The 10465-nt window shown below is 42.2% G+C and overlaps 11 non-coding genes across 11 annotated transcripts; all 11 read left to right on the top strand.

Moving 5' to 3' along the window:
- Nucleotides 1-1574: 1574 nt before the first annotated feature.
- On the top strand, nt 1575-1648 carry trnai-aau (transfer RNA isoleucine (anticodon AAU)). The gene has a single exon. It is a non-coding gene; the product is annotated as a tRNA-Ile (tRNA).
- Nucleotides 1649-3549: 1901 nt separating this feature from the next.
- On the top strand, nt 3550-3623 carry trnai-aau (transfer RNA isoleucine (anticodon AAU)). Its single transcript has one exon. It is a non-coding gene; the product is annotated as a tRNA-Ile (tRNA).
- Nucleotides 3624-4030: 407 nt separating this feature from the next.
- On the top strand, nt 4031-4103 carry trnar-ucg (transfer RNA arginine (anticodon UCG)). The gene has a single exon. It is a non-coding gene; the product is annotated as a tRNA-Arg (tRNA).
- A 527-nt stretch (nt 4104-4630) lies between these two features.
- Nucleotides 4631-4704, top strand: trnai-aau (transfer RNA isoleucine (anticodon AAU)). Its single transcript has one exon. It is a non-coding gene; the product is annotated as a tRNA-Ile (tRNA).
- Nucleotides 4705-5313: 609 nt separating this feature from the next.
- On the top strand, nt 5314-5387 carry trnai-aau (transfer RNA isoleucine (anticodon AAU)). The gene has a single exon. It is a non-coding gene; the product is annotated as a tRNA-Ile (tRNA).
- Nucleotides 5388-6733: 1346 nt separating this feature from the next.
- Nucleotides 6734-6807, top strand: trnai-aau (transfer RNA isoleucine (anticodon AAU)). Its single transcript has one exon. It is a non-coding gene; the product is annotated as a tRNA-Ile (tRNA).
- A 407-nt stretch (nt 6808-7214) lies between these two features.
- trnar-ucg (transfer RNA arginine (anticodon UCG)) lies at nt 7215-7287 on the top strand. Its single transcript has one exon. It is a non-coding gene; the product is annotated as a tRNA-Arg (tRNA).
- Nucleotides 7288-8435: 1148 nt separating this feature from the next.
- Nucleotides 8436-8509, top strand: trnai-aau (transfer RNA isoleucine (anticodon AAU)). The gene has a single exon. It is a non-coding gene; the product is annotated as a tRNA-Ile (tRNA).
- A 279-nt stretch (nt 8510-8788) lies between these two features.
- trnai-aau (transfer RNA isoleucine (anticodon AAU)) lies at nt 8789-8862 on the top strand. Its single transcript has one exon. It is a non-coding gene; the product is annotated as a tRNA-Ile (tRNA).
- Nucleotides 8863-9268: 406 nt separating this feature from the next.
- trnar-ucg (transfer RNA arginine (anticodon UCG)) lies at nt 9269-9341 on the top strand. Its single transcript has one exon. It is a non-coding gene; the product is annotated as a tRNA-Arg (tRNA).
- Nucleotides 9342-9875: 534 nt separating this feature from the next.
- trnai-aau (transfer RNA isoleucine (anticodon AAU)) lies at nt 9876-9949 on the top strand. The gene has a single exon. It is a non-coding gene; the product is annotated as a tRNA-Ile (tRNA).
- Nucleotides 9950-10465: the final 516 nt, after the last annotated feature.

The following is a 10465-nucleotide window of genomic DNA, read 5'->3' as shown; positions in this document are numbered from 1 at the left end:
CTTGGTCAGAATCTTTTTAACTGGGAGTCCCAATCTCTGTCACAATAAATAAGCTTTATGTTTTAGGCCTATTGGAAGACAGACATTTAAAATTTAACCAATGGTATATAAAGAATAAAGAATAAAGAGCATTTTCTCCATGTCCAATGTAGTTTCTCAGCGTGCTCTCTAGCAACATGTGTCTGCTCCAGGTGGCATAGTCATTTGCAAGGCTACTTTTACTTTTAAGTACTTTAAGGAAATTTCCAAGCCTCTTATTTGTTACTTTTACTTGAGTGGGGAAGTTAAATCAGTGCTTTTACTTTTGCCAGAGTATATTTTAACAGAATTATCTGAACTTCTACTTGAGCACGGGAAATAAGTATTTTTGCCATCTCTGCTGATTTGTAACAAGACCAAAAGTTCATTGTTTTAAAAATATTAACATTATTATTTTTTTTTAAACCCAACCGTAGCCCATCCAGAACTGGCCCAATTTTGCACAATCTGGCCTTGTTTGTTTCTGGACATTTTTCTTTTTTAAATAGTTTAAAAACGCAGGAGAGTTAGCTCAGATGGTTTGAGTGTGGTGCTAATAATACTAAGCACCGGCGGACACTTTAAGGGTACTAAAATCGCCAAACCCTGCGCCTAACAAACCATACACAGCCAGGTAGCCCATCCAGAACTGGCCCAATTTTGCTTGATTTTGCCTTGTTTTTTTCTGGACAGGCCGGTTAGCTCAGATGGTTTGAGTGGGGTGCTAAAAATGCAAAGCACCTGCAGACACTTAAGGGGTACTAAAATTGCCGAACCCTACGCCCAAGATCATCTATATCCACCTTTTGTTTGCACAAATAGGCCATTAACACATCGTAAGTCTAAATCTCTATAGCTCTGCTTCCCATGTCATTTTTAGCAAGTACAGAAACGTATGCATCCCTACAAACATTACACAGCCAGGTAGCCATCCAGAACTGGCCCAATTTTGCCCGATTTCGCCTTATTTGTTTCTGGACATTTGCTTTTTTAAACAGGTCAAAAACAGGCCAGCGTGGTTAAAAGTTCCTAATGACTTAAAGAACAAAAGCAAATTGTCTCTCGTCTTGTTTTGGACTCAAGAACTCTGCTTTTCCTGTAATTTTTAGCAAGACCAAAAACATGTGCATCCCTACAAACCATACACAGCCAGGTAGCCCATCCAGAACGGGCCCAATTTTGTTGATTTCGCCTTGTTTTTTTCTGGACAATTTTCTCCTTTACACAGGTGAAAAGCAGGCCGTCAGTCTGCAGTGGTTTGAGTGGGGGTGCTAAAATGCTAAGCACCTGCAGAAACTTTAGGGGTACTAAAATTGCCATACCCTACGCCCAAGATCATCTATATCCACCTTTTGTTTGCACAAAAAGGCCATTAACGCATCGTAAGTCTCAATGTCTATAGCTCGGCTTTCCATGTCATTTTTAGCAAGGAAAGACACATATGTATCCCTACAAACCATACACAACCAGGTAGCCATACACAAATGGCCTGATTTTGCCCGATTTCGCCTTGTTTTTTTTCTGGACAGTATTCTTTTTAAAAGAGGTAAAAGGCAGGCCGGTTAGCTCAGATGGTCAGAGCGTGGTGCTAATAACGCCAAGGTCATGGGTTCAATCCCCATACTGGCCAGCCATGCTCAATAAGCGTTGTGCGTGCACTTGCAGTGCACATGTCACATTAGCCTGCAAAGTCAGAGATAGTTGTAAGCATGTGTGCTTAGCAATTGAGACATTCGTCATGTTACTGTCCAATGTAAATAACTATGTGGAAGCATGTTCTATCTTGATTTGGACTCTAAAGGTCTGCTTTCCATGTCATATTTGGCAAGGCCAAATATATGCTTCCCTAGAACCATACACAGCCCACGTAGCCCACCAGAACTGACCAATTGCTCCTGCTGGCCTTGGTTATTTCTGGACATTTGTCTTTTTTACAGGTTAAAAAGCAGGCCCGTTAGCTCAGTTGTTTTGAATGTGGTGCTAAAAAGCCAAGCACCGAACACACTTTAGAAATGATACTATAGCACAACCATGTGGCCTAATGACAAGGCGTCTGACTTCGATCAAATTGAGGTTCAAGTCCTTCGTGGTTAAAAGTCTAATGACTTAAAGAACAAAGCAATTGTCTTTCATCTTGTTTACTCAAGAACTCTGCTTTCCCTGTAATTTTTAGCAAGGCCAAACATGTGCATCCACAAAACCATACACAGCCATAGTCCCCATCCAAACTGGCCCAATTTTGCTGGATTTCGCCTTGTTTTTTTTCTGGACAATTTTCTCCTTTACACAGGTGAAAAGCAGGCCGGTTAGCTCAGATGGTTTGAGTGGGGTGCTAAAAATGCTAAGCACCTGCAGAAACTTTAGGGGTACTAAAATTGCCATACCCTACGCCCAAGATCATCTATATCCACCTTTTGTTTGCACAAGTAGTCCATTAACACATCGTAAGTCTAAATCTCTATAGCTCTGCTTCCCATGTCATTTTTAGCAAGTACAGAAACATATGCATCCCTACAAACATTACACAGCCAGGTAGCCTATCCAGAAGTGGCCCAATTTTGCTCGATTTCGCCTTATTTGTTTCTGGACATTTGCTTTTTTAAACAGGTAAAAAACAGGCCGGTTAGCTCAGATGGTCAGAGCGTGGTGCTAATAACGCCAAGGTCATGGGTTTATTAAAAGCATACAGTACGACCAAAAATCCTCCAGCACTCAGTACATCGTGTTATTGATAGCTGGCATGCTTTTAAAAACACAATTTGCCCACGGTGCCTTCGAAACCTGATTATGTGAAACATAGACACTTATTCGCATAAATAATCCTATATGCACAACAACATTGTGCCTCTAAATCTGGAGCAAAGGCTTCTGACCTATCTAGTCCTCATGCAACTTCAGAAGATAGTAAGAGGTGTACTCAGGTCCTATTGTGGATATTAAATAGTTCCCCATAAGGAACATTTAAAGAACAAAAGACGAATTGTGTCTCTGTACCTGTTCACTCTACCTTCCGTTTTGGACCCCAAGAATGCTGTCATGTCCTTGTCCCCATGTGTTCAACACTTTTTACCGCATCCTCCAGCAAGGCCAAAAACATCTTGCTCGCCTACAAACCATACACAGCCAGGTATCACATCCAGAACTGGCCCAATTTTGCTGGATTTCGCCTTGTTTTTTTTCTGGACAATTTTCTCCTTTACACAGGTGAAAAGCAGGCCGGTCAGCTCAGATGGTTTGAGTGGGGTGCTAAAAATGCTAAGCACCTGCAGAAACTTTAGGGGTACTAAAATTGCCATACCCTACGCCCAAGATCATCTATATCCACCTTTTGTTTGCACAAATAGGCCATTAACACATCGTAAGTCTCAATGTCTATAGCTCGGCTTTCCATGTCATTTTTAGCAAGGAAAGACACATATGTATCCCTACAAACCATACACAACCAGGTAGCCATACAGAACTGGCCTGATTTTGACCGATTTCACCTTGTTTTTTTTTGGACATTATTCTTTTTAAAATAGGTAAAAGGCAGGCCGGTTAGCTCAGATGGTCAGAGCGTGGTGCTAATAACGCCAAGGTCATGGGTTCAATCCCCATACTGGCCAGCCATGCTCAATAAGCATTGTGAGTGCACTTGCAGTGCACATGTCACATTAGCCTGCAAAGTCAGAGATAGTTGTAAGGATGTGTGCTTAGCAAGTGAAACATTCGTCATGTTACTGTCCAATGTAAATAACTATGTGGAAGCATGTTCTATCTTGATTTGGACTCTAAAGGTCTGCTTTCCATGTCATATTTGGCAAGGCCAAAATTATATGCAGTCCCTAGAAACCATACACAGCCACGTAGCCCATCCAGAACTGGACCAATTTTGCTCCTGCTGGCCTTGGTTATTTCTGGACATTTGTCTTTTTTAAACGGTTAAAAAGCAGGCCCGTTAGCTCAGTTGTTTTGAATGTGGTGCTAAAAATGCCAAGCACCGGCACACACTTTAGAAATGATACTATAGCACAACCATGTGGCCTAATGGACAAGGCGTCTGACTTCGGATCAGAAGATTGAGGGTTCAAGTCCCTTCGTGGTTAAAAGTTCCTAATGACTTAAAGAACAAAAGCAAATTGTCTTTCATCTTGTTTTGGACTCAAGAACTCTGCTTTCCCTGTAATTTTTAGCAAGGCCAAAAACATGTGCATCCCTACAAACCATACACAGCCAGGTAGCCCATCCAGAACTGGCCCAATTTTGCTGGATTTCGCCTTGTTTTTTTTTGACATTTTCTCCTTCTTTACACAGGTGAAAAGCAGGCCGGTTAGCTCAGATGTGTTAGTGGGGTGCTAAAATGCTAAGCACCTGCAGAAACTTAGGGTCTAAAATTGCCATACCCTACGCCCAAGATCTCATATCCACCTTTTGTTTGCACAAATATTCCATTAAACACATCGTAAGTCTAAATCTCTATAGCTCTGCTTCCATGTCATTTTTAACAAGTACAGAAACATATGCTCCCTACAAACATTACACAGCCAGGTAGCCTATCCAGAAGTGGCCCAATTTTGCTCGATTTCGCCTTATTTGTTTCTGGACATTTGCTTTTTTAAACAGGTAAAAAACAGGCCGGTTAGCTCAGATGGTCAGAGCGTGGTGCTAATAACGCCAAGGTCATGGGTTCAATCCCCATACTGGCCAGCCATGTTTATTTAGCATTTTGTATGCACTTGCAGTGTACACGTCACATTACCCTGCAAAGTCAGAGATGGTTGCCTGTTTAGCGAGTGCAAATCTGACTCACACTCTGGTCCAACTTAAAAAACAAAGTGGAAGCATGTTTTATCTTGATTTGGACTCTATAGGTCTGCTTTCTGTGTCATTTTTGGCAAGGCCAAAAACATATGCATCCCTACAAACCCTACACAGCCAGGTAGCCCATCCAGAACTGGCCCAATTTTGCTTGATTTTGCCTTGTTTTTTTTCTGGACAGGCTGGTTAGCTCAGATGGTTTGAGTTGGGTGCTAAAAATGCAAAGCACCTGCAGACACTTAAGGGGTACTAAAATTGCCGAACCCTACGCCCAAGATCATTTATATCCACCTTTTGTTTGCACAAATAGGCCATTAACGCAACGTAAGTCTCAATGTCTATAGCTCGGCTTTCCATGTCATTTTTAGCAAGGAAAGACACATATGTATCCCTACAAACCATACACAACCAGGTAGCCATACAGAACTGGCCTGATTTTGCCCGATTTCACCTTGTTTTTTTTTTGGACATTATTCTTTTTAAAATAGGTAAAAGGCAGGCCGGTTAGCTCAGATGGTCAGAGCGTGGTGCTAATAACGCCAAGGTCATGGGTTCAATCCCCATACTGGCCAGCCATGCTCAATAAGCATTGTGAGTGCACTTGCAGTGCACATGTCACATTAGCCTGCAAAGTCAGAGATAGTTGTAAGGATGTGTGCTTAGCAAGTGAAACATTCGTCATGTTACTGTCCAATGTAAATAACTATGTGGAAGCATGTTCTATCTTGATTTGGACTCTAAAGGTCTGCTTTCCATGTCATATTTGGCAAGGCCAAAATTATATGCAGTCCCTAGAAACCATACACAGCCACGTAGCCCATCCAGAACTGGACCAATTTTGCTCCTGCTGGCCTTGGTTATTTCTGGACATTTGTCTTTTTTAAACGTTAAAAAGCAGCCGTTGCTCAGTTGTTTTGAATTGTGCTAAAAATGCCAAGCACGGCACACACTTTAGAATGATACTATAGCACAACCATGTGGCCTAATGGACAAGGCGCTGACTTGATCAGAAATTGAGGTTCAAGTCCCTTCGTGGTTAAAAGTTCCTAATGACTTAAAACAAAAAAAGCAAATTGTCCTCATCTTGTTTGGACTCAAGAACTCTGCTTTCCCTGTAATTTTTCAGGCCAAAAACATGTGCATCCCTACAAACATTACCAGCCAGGTAGCCTATCCAAATGGCCCAATTTTGCTCGATTTCGCCTTATTTTTTCTGGACATTTGCTTTTTTAAACAGGTAAAAACAGGCCGTTAGCTCAGATGGTCAGAGTGGTGCTAATAACCCCAAGGTCATGTTAATCCCATACTGCCAGCCATGTTTATTTACATTTTGTAGCACTTGCATGTGTACACCACATTACCCTGCAAAGTCAGAGATGGTTGCCTGTTTAGCGAGTGCAAATCTGACTCACACTCTGGTCCAACTTAAAAAACAAAGTGGAAGCATGTTTTATCTTGATTTGGACTCTATAGGTCTGCTTTCTGTGTCATTTTTGGCAAGGCCAAAAACATATGCATCCCTACAAACCCTACACAGCCAGGTAGCCCATCCAGAACTGGCCCAATTTTGCTTGATTTTGCCTTGTTTTTTTTCTGGACAGGCTGGTTAGCTCAGATGGTTTGAGTTGGGTGCTAAAAATGCAAAGCACCTGCAGACACTTAAGGGGTACTAAAATTGCCGAACCCTACGCCCAAGATCATTTATATCCACCTTTTGTTTGCACAAATAGGCCATTAACGCAACGTAAGTCTCAATGTCTATAGCTCGGCTTTCCATGTCATTTTTAGCAAGGAAAGACACATATGTATCCCTACAAACCATACACAACCAGGTAGCCATACAGAACTGGCCTGATTTTGCCCGATTTCACCTTGTTTTTTTTCTGGACATTATTCTTTTTAAAAGAGGTAAAAGGCAGGCCGGTTAGCTCAGATGGTCAGAGCGTGGTGCTAATAACGCCAAGGTCATGGGTTCAATCCCCATACTGGCCAGCCATGCTCAATAAGCATTGTGCGTGCACTTGCAGTGCACATGTCACATTAGCCTGCAAAGTCAGAGATAGTTGTAAGCATGTGTGCTTAGCAATTGAAACATTCGTCATGTTACTGTCCAATGTAAATAACTATGTGGAAGCATGTTCTATCTTGATTTGGACTCTAAAGGTCTGCTTTCCATGTCATATTTGGCAAGGCCAAAATTATATGCAGTCCCTAGAAACCATACACAGCCACGTAGCCCATCCAGAACTGGACCAATTTTGCTCCTGCTGGCCTTGGTTATTTCTGGACATTTGTCTTTTTTAAACGGTTAAAAAGCAGGCCCGTTAGCTCAGTTGTTTTGAATGTGGTGCTAAAAATGCCAAGCACCGAAACACACTTTAGAAATGATACTATAGCACAACCATGTGGCCTAATGGACAAGGCGTCTGACTTCGGATCAGAAGATTAAGGGTTCAAGTCCCTTCGTGGTTAAAAGTTCCTAATGACTTAAAGAACAAAAGCAAATTGTCTCTCATCTTGTTTTGGACTCAAGAACTCTGCTTTCCCTGTAATTTTTAGCAAGGCCAAAAACAGGGCTATCCCTACAAACCATACACAGCTGGTAGCCCATCAGAACTGCCCAATTTGCTGGATTCCGCCTTGTTTTTTTTCTGGACAATTTTTCTCCTTTACCAGGTGAAAAGCAGGCCGGTTAGCCAGATGTTTGAGTGGGGTGCTAAAATGCTAAGCACTTCAGAAACTTTAGGGGTACTAAATTGCCCCTACGACCTCGCCCAAGATCATCTATATCACCTTTTGTATGCACAAATGTCATTAACACATCGTAAGTCTAAATCTCTATAGCTCTGCTTCCCATGTCATTTTTAGCAAGTCAAGAAAATATGCATCCCTACAAACTTACACAGCCGGTAGCCCAACCAAACTGGACCAATTTCGCTCCTGCTGGCCTTGGTTATTTCGGCATTTGTCTTTTTTAAACGGTTAAAAGCAGGCCGTTAGCCAGTTGTTTTTGAATGTGGTGCTAAAAATGCCAAGCACCGCACACCGTCTGACTTCAGATCAGAAGATTGAGGGTTCAAGTCCCTTCGTGTTAAAAGTCCTAATGACTTAAAGAACAAAAGCAAATTGTCTCTCGTCTTGTTTTGGACTCAGAACTCTGCTTTTCCTGTAATTTTTAGCAAGACCAAAAACATGTGCATCCTACCAAACCATACACAGCCAGGTAGCCCTCCAGAACTGGCCAATTTTGCTGGATTTCTCCTTGTTTTCTTTCTGGACAATTTTCTCCTTTACACAGGTGAAAAGCAGGCCGTCAGCTCAGATGGTTTGAGTGGGGTGCTAAAAATGCTAAGCACCTGCAGAAACTTTAGGGTACTAAAATTGCCAACCCTACGCCCCAGATCATCTATATCCACCTTTTTGTTTGCACAATAGTCCATTAACACATCTAAGTCTAATCTCTATAGCTCTGCTTCCCATGTCATTTTTAGCAAGTACAGAAACATATGCATCCCTACAAACATTACACAGCCAGGTAGCCTATCCAGAAGTGGCCCAGTTTTGCTCGATTTCGCCTTATTTGTTTCTGGACATTTGCTTTTATAAACAGGTAAAGAACAGGCCGGTTAGCTCAGATGGTTAGAGCGTGGTGCTAATAACGCCAAGGTCATGGGTTCAATCCCCATACTGGCCAACCATGTTTATTTAGCATTTTGTATGCACTTGCAGTGTACACGTCACATTACCCTGCAAAGTCATGGTTGCCTGTTTAGCGAGTGCAAATCTGACTCACACTCTGGTCCAACTTAAAAAACAAAGTGGAAGCATGTTTTATCTTGATTTGGACTCTATAGGTCTGCTTTCTGTGTCATTTTTGGCAAGGCCAAAAACATATGCATCCCTACAAACCCTACACAGCCAGGTAGCCCATCCAGAACTGGCCCAATTTGCTTTTTTAAACGGGTAAAAAACAGGCCGGTTAGCTCAGATGGTCAGAGCGTGGTGCTAATAACGCCAAGGTCATGGGTTCAATCCCCATACTGGCCAGCCATGCTTAATAAGCATTGTGCGTGCACTTGCAGTGCACATGTCACATTAGCCTGCAAAGTCAGAGATAGTTGCAAGGATGTGTGCTTAGCAATTGAAACATTCGTCATGTTACTGTCCAAATGTAAATAACTATGTGGAAGCATGTTCTATCTCGATTTGGACTCTAAAGGTCTGCTTTCCATTCATATTTGCAAGGCCAAAATTATATGCAGTCCCTAGAAACCATACACAGCCACGTAGCCCATCCAGAACTGGACCAATTTTGCTCCTGCTGGCCTTGGTTATTTCTGGACATTTGTCTTTTTTAAACGGTTAAAAAGCAGGCCCGTTAGCTCAGTTGTTTTGAATGTGGTGCTAAAAATGCCAAGCACGCAAACACACTTTAGAAATGATACTATAGCACAACCATGTGGCCTAATGGACAAGGCGTCTGACTTCGGATCAGAAGATTGAGGGTTCAAGTCCCTTCGTGGTTAAAAGTTCCTAATGACTTAAAGAACAAAAGCAAATTGTCTCTCATCTTGTTTTGGACTCAAGAACTCTGCTTTTCCTGTCATTTTTAGCAAGGCCAAAAACATGTGCATCCCTACAAACCATACACAGCCAGGTATCCCATCCAGAACTGGCCCAATTTTGCTGGATTTCGCCTTGTTTTTTTTCTGGACAATTTTCTCCTTTACACAGGTGAAAAGCAGGCCGGTCAGCTCAGATGGTTTGAGTGGGGTGCTAAAAATGCTAAGCACCTGCAGAAACTTTAGGGGTACTAAAATTGCCATACCCTACGCCCAAGATCATCTATATCCACCTTTTGTTTGCACAAATAGTCCATTAACACATCGTAAGTCTAAATCCTATAGCTCTGCTTCCCATGTCATTTTTAGCAAGTACAGAAACATATAAATCCCTACAAACATTACACAGCCAGGTAGCCTATCCAGAAGTGGCCCAATTTTGCTCGATTTCGCCTTATTTGTTTCTGGACATTTGCTTTTTTAAACAGGTGAAAAACAGGCCGGTTAGCTCAGATGGTCAGAGCGTGGTGCTAATAATGCCAAGGTCATGGGTTCAATCCCCATACTGGCCAGCCATGCTCAATAAGCATTGTGCGTGCACTTGCAGTGCACTGTCACATTAGCCTGCAGAGTCAGAGATAGTTGTAAGCGTGTGCTTAGCAACTGAAAATTCGTCTGTACTGTCCAATGTAATAACTATGTGGAACATGTTTGATCTTGATTGTGGACTCTGAAGGTCTGCTTTCCATGTCATATTGGCAAGGCCAAAATTATATGCAGTCCCTAGAAACCATACACAGCCACGTAGCCCATCCAGAACTGACCAATTTTGCTCCTGCTGGCCTGGTTATTTCTGACATTTGTCTTTTTAAACGGTTAAAAAGCAGGCCCTTAGCTCAGTTGTTTTGAATGTGGTGCTAAAAATGCCAAGCAACCGCACACACTTTAGAAATGATACTATAGCACAACCATGTGCCTAATACAAGGTGTCTGACTTCGGATCAGAAGATGGGGTTCAAGTCCCTTCGTGGTTATAGCTACATCCTATTCCCAGATCCTCTGTAGCCTCAATTGTTTTGCCGGTATTG

The sequence above is a fragment of the Etheostoma spectabile genome, chromosome 6 (genome assembly GCF_008692095.1).
Source record: "Etheostoma spectabile isolate EspeVRDwgs_2016 chromosome 6, UIUC_Espe_1.0, whole genome shotgun sequence".
Classification (NCBI taxonomy): domain Eukaryota; kingdom Metazoa; phylum Chordata; class Actinopteri; order Perciformes; family Percidae; genus Etheostoma; species Etheostoma spectabile.
This window is presented reverse-complemented; position numbering and strand designations above follow the sequence as displayed.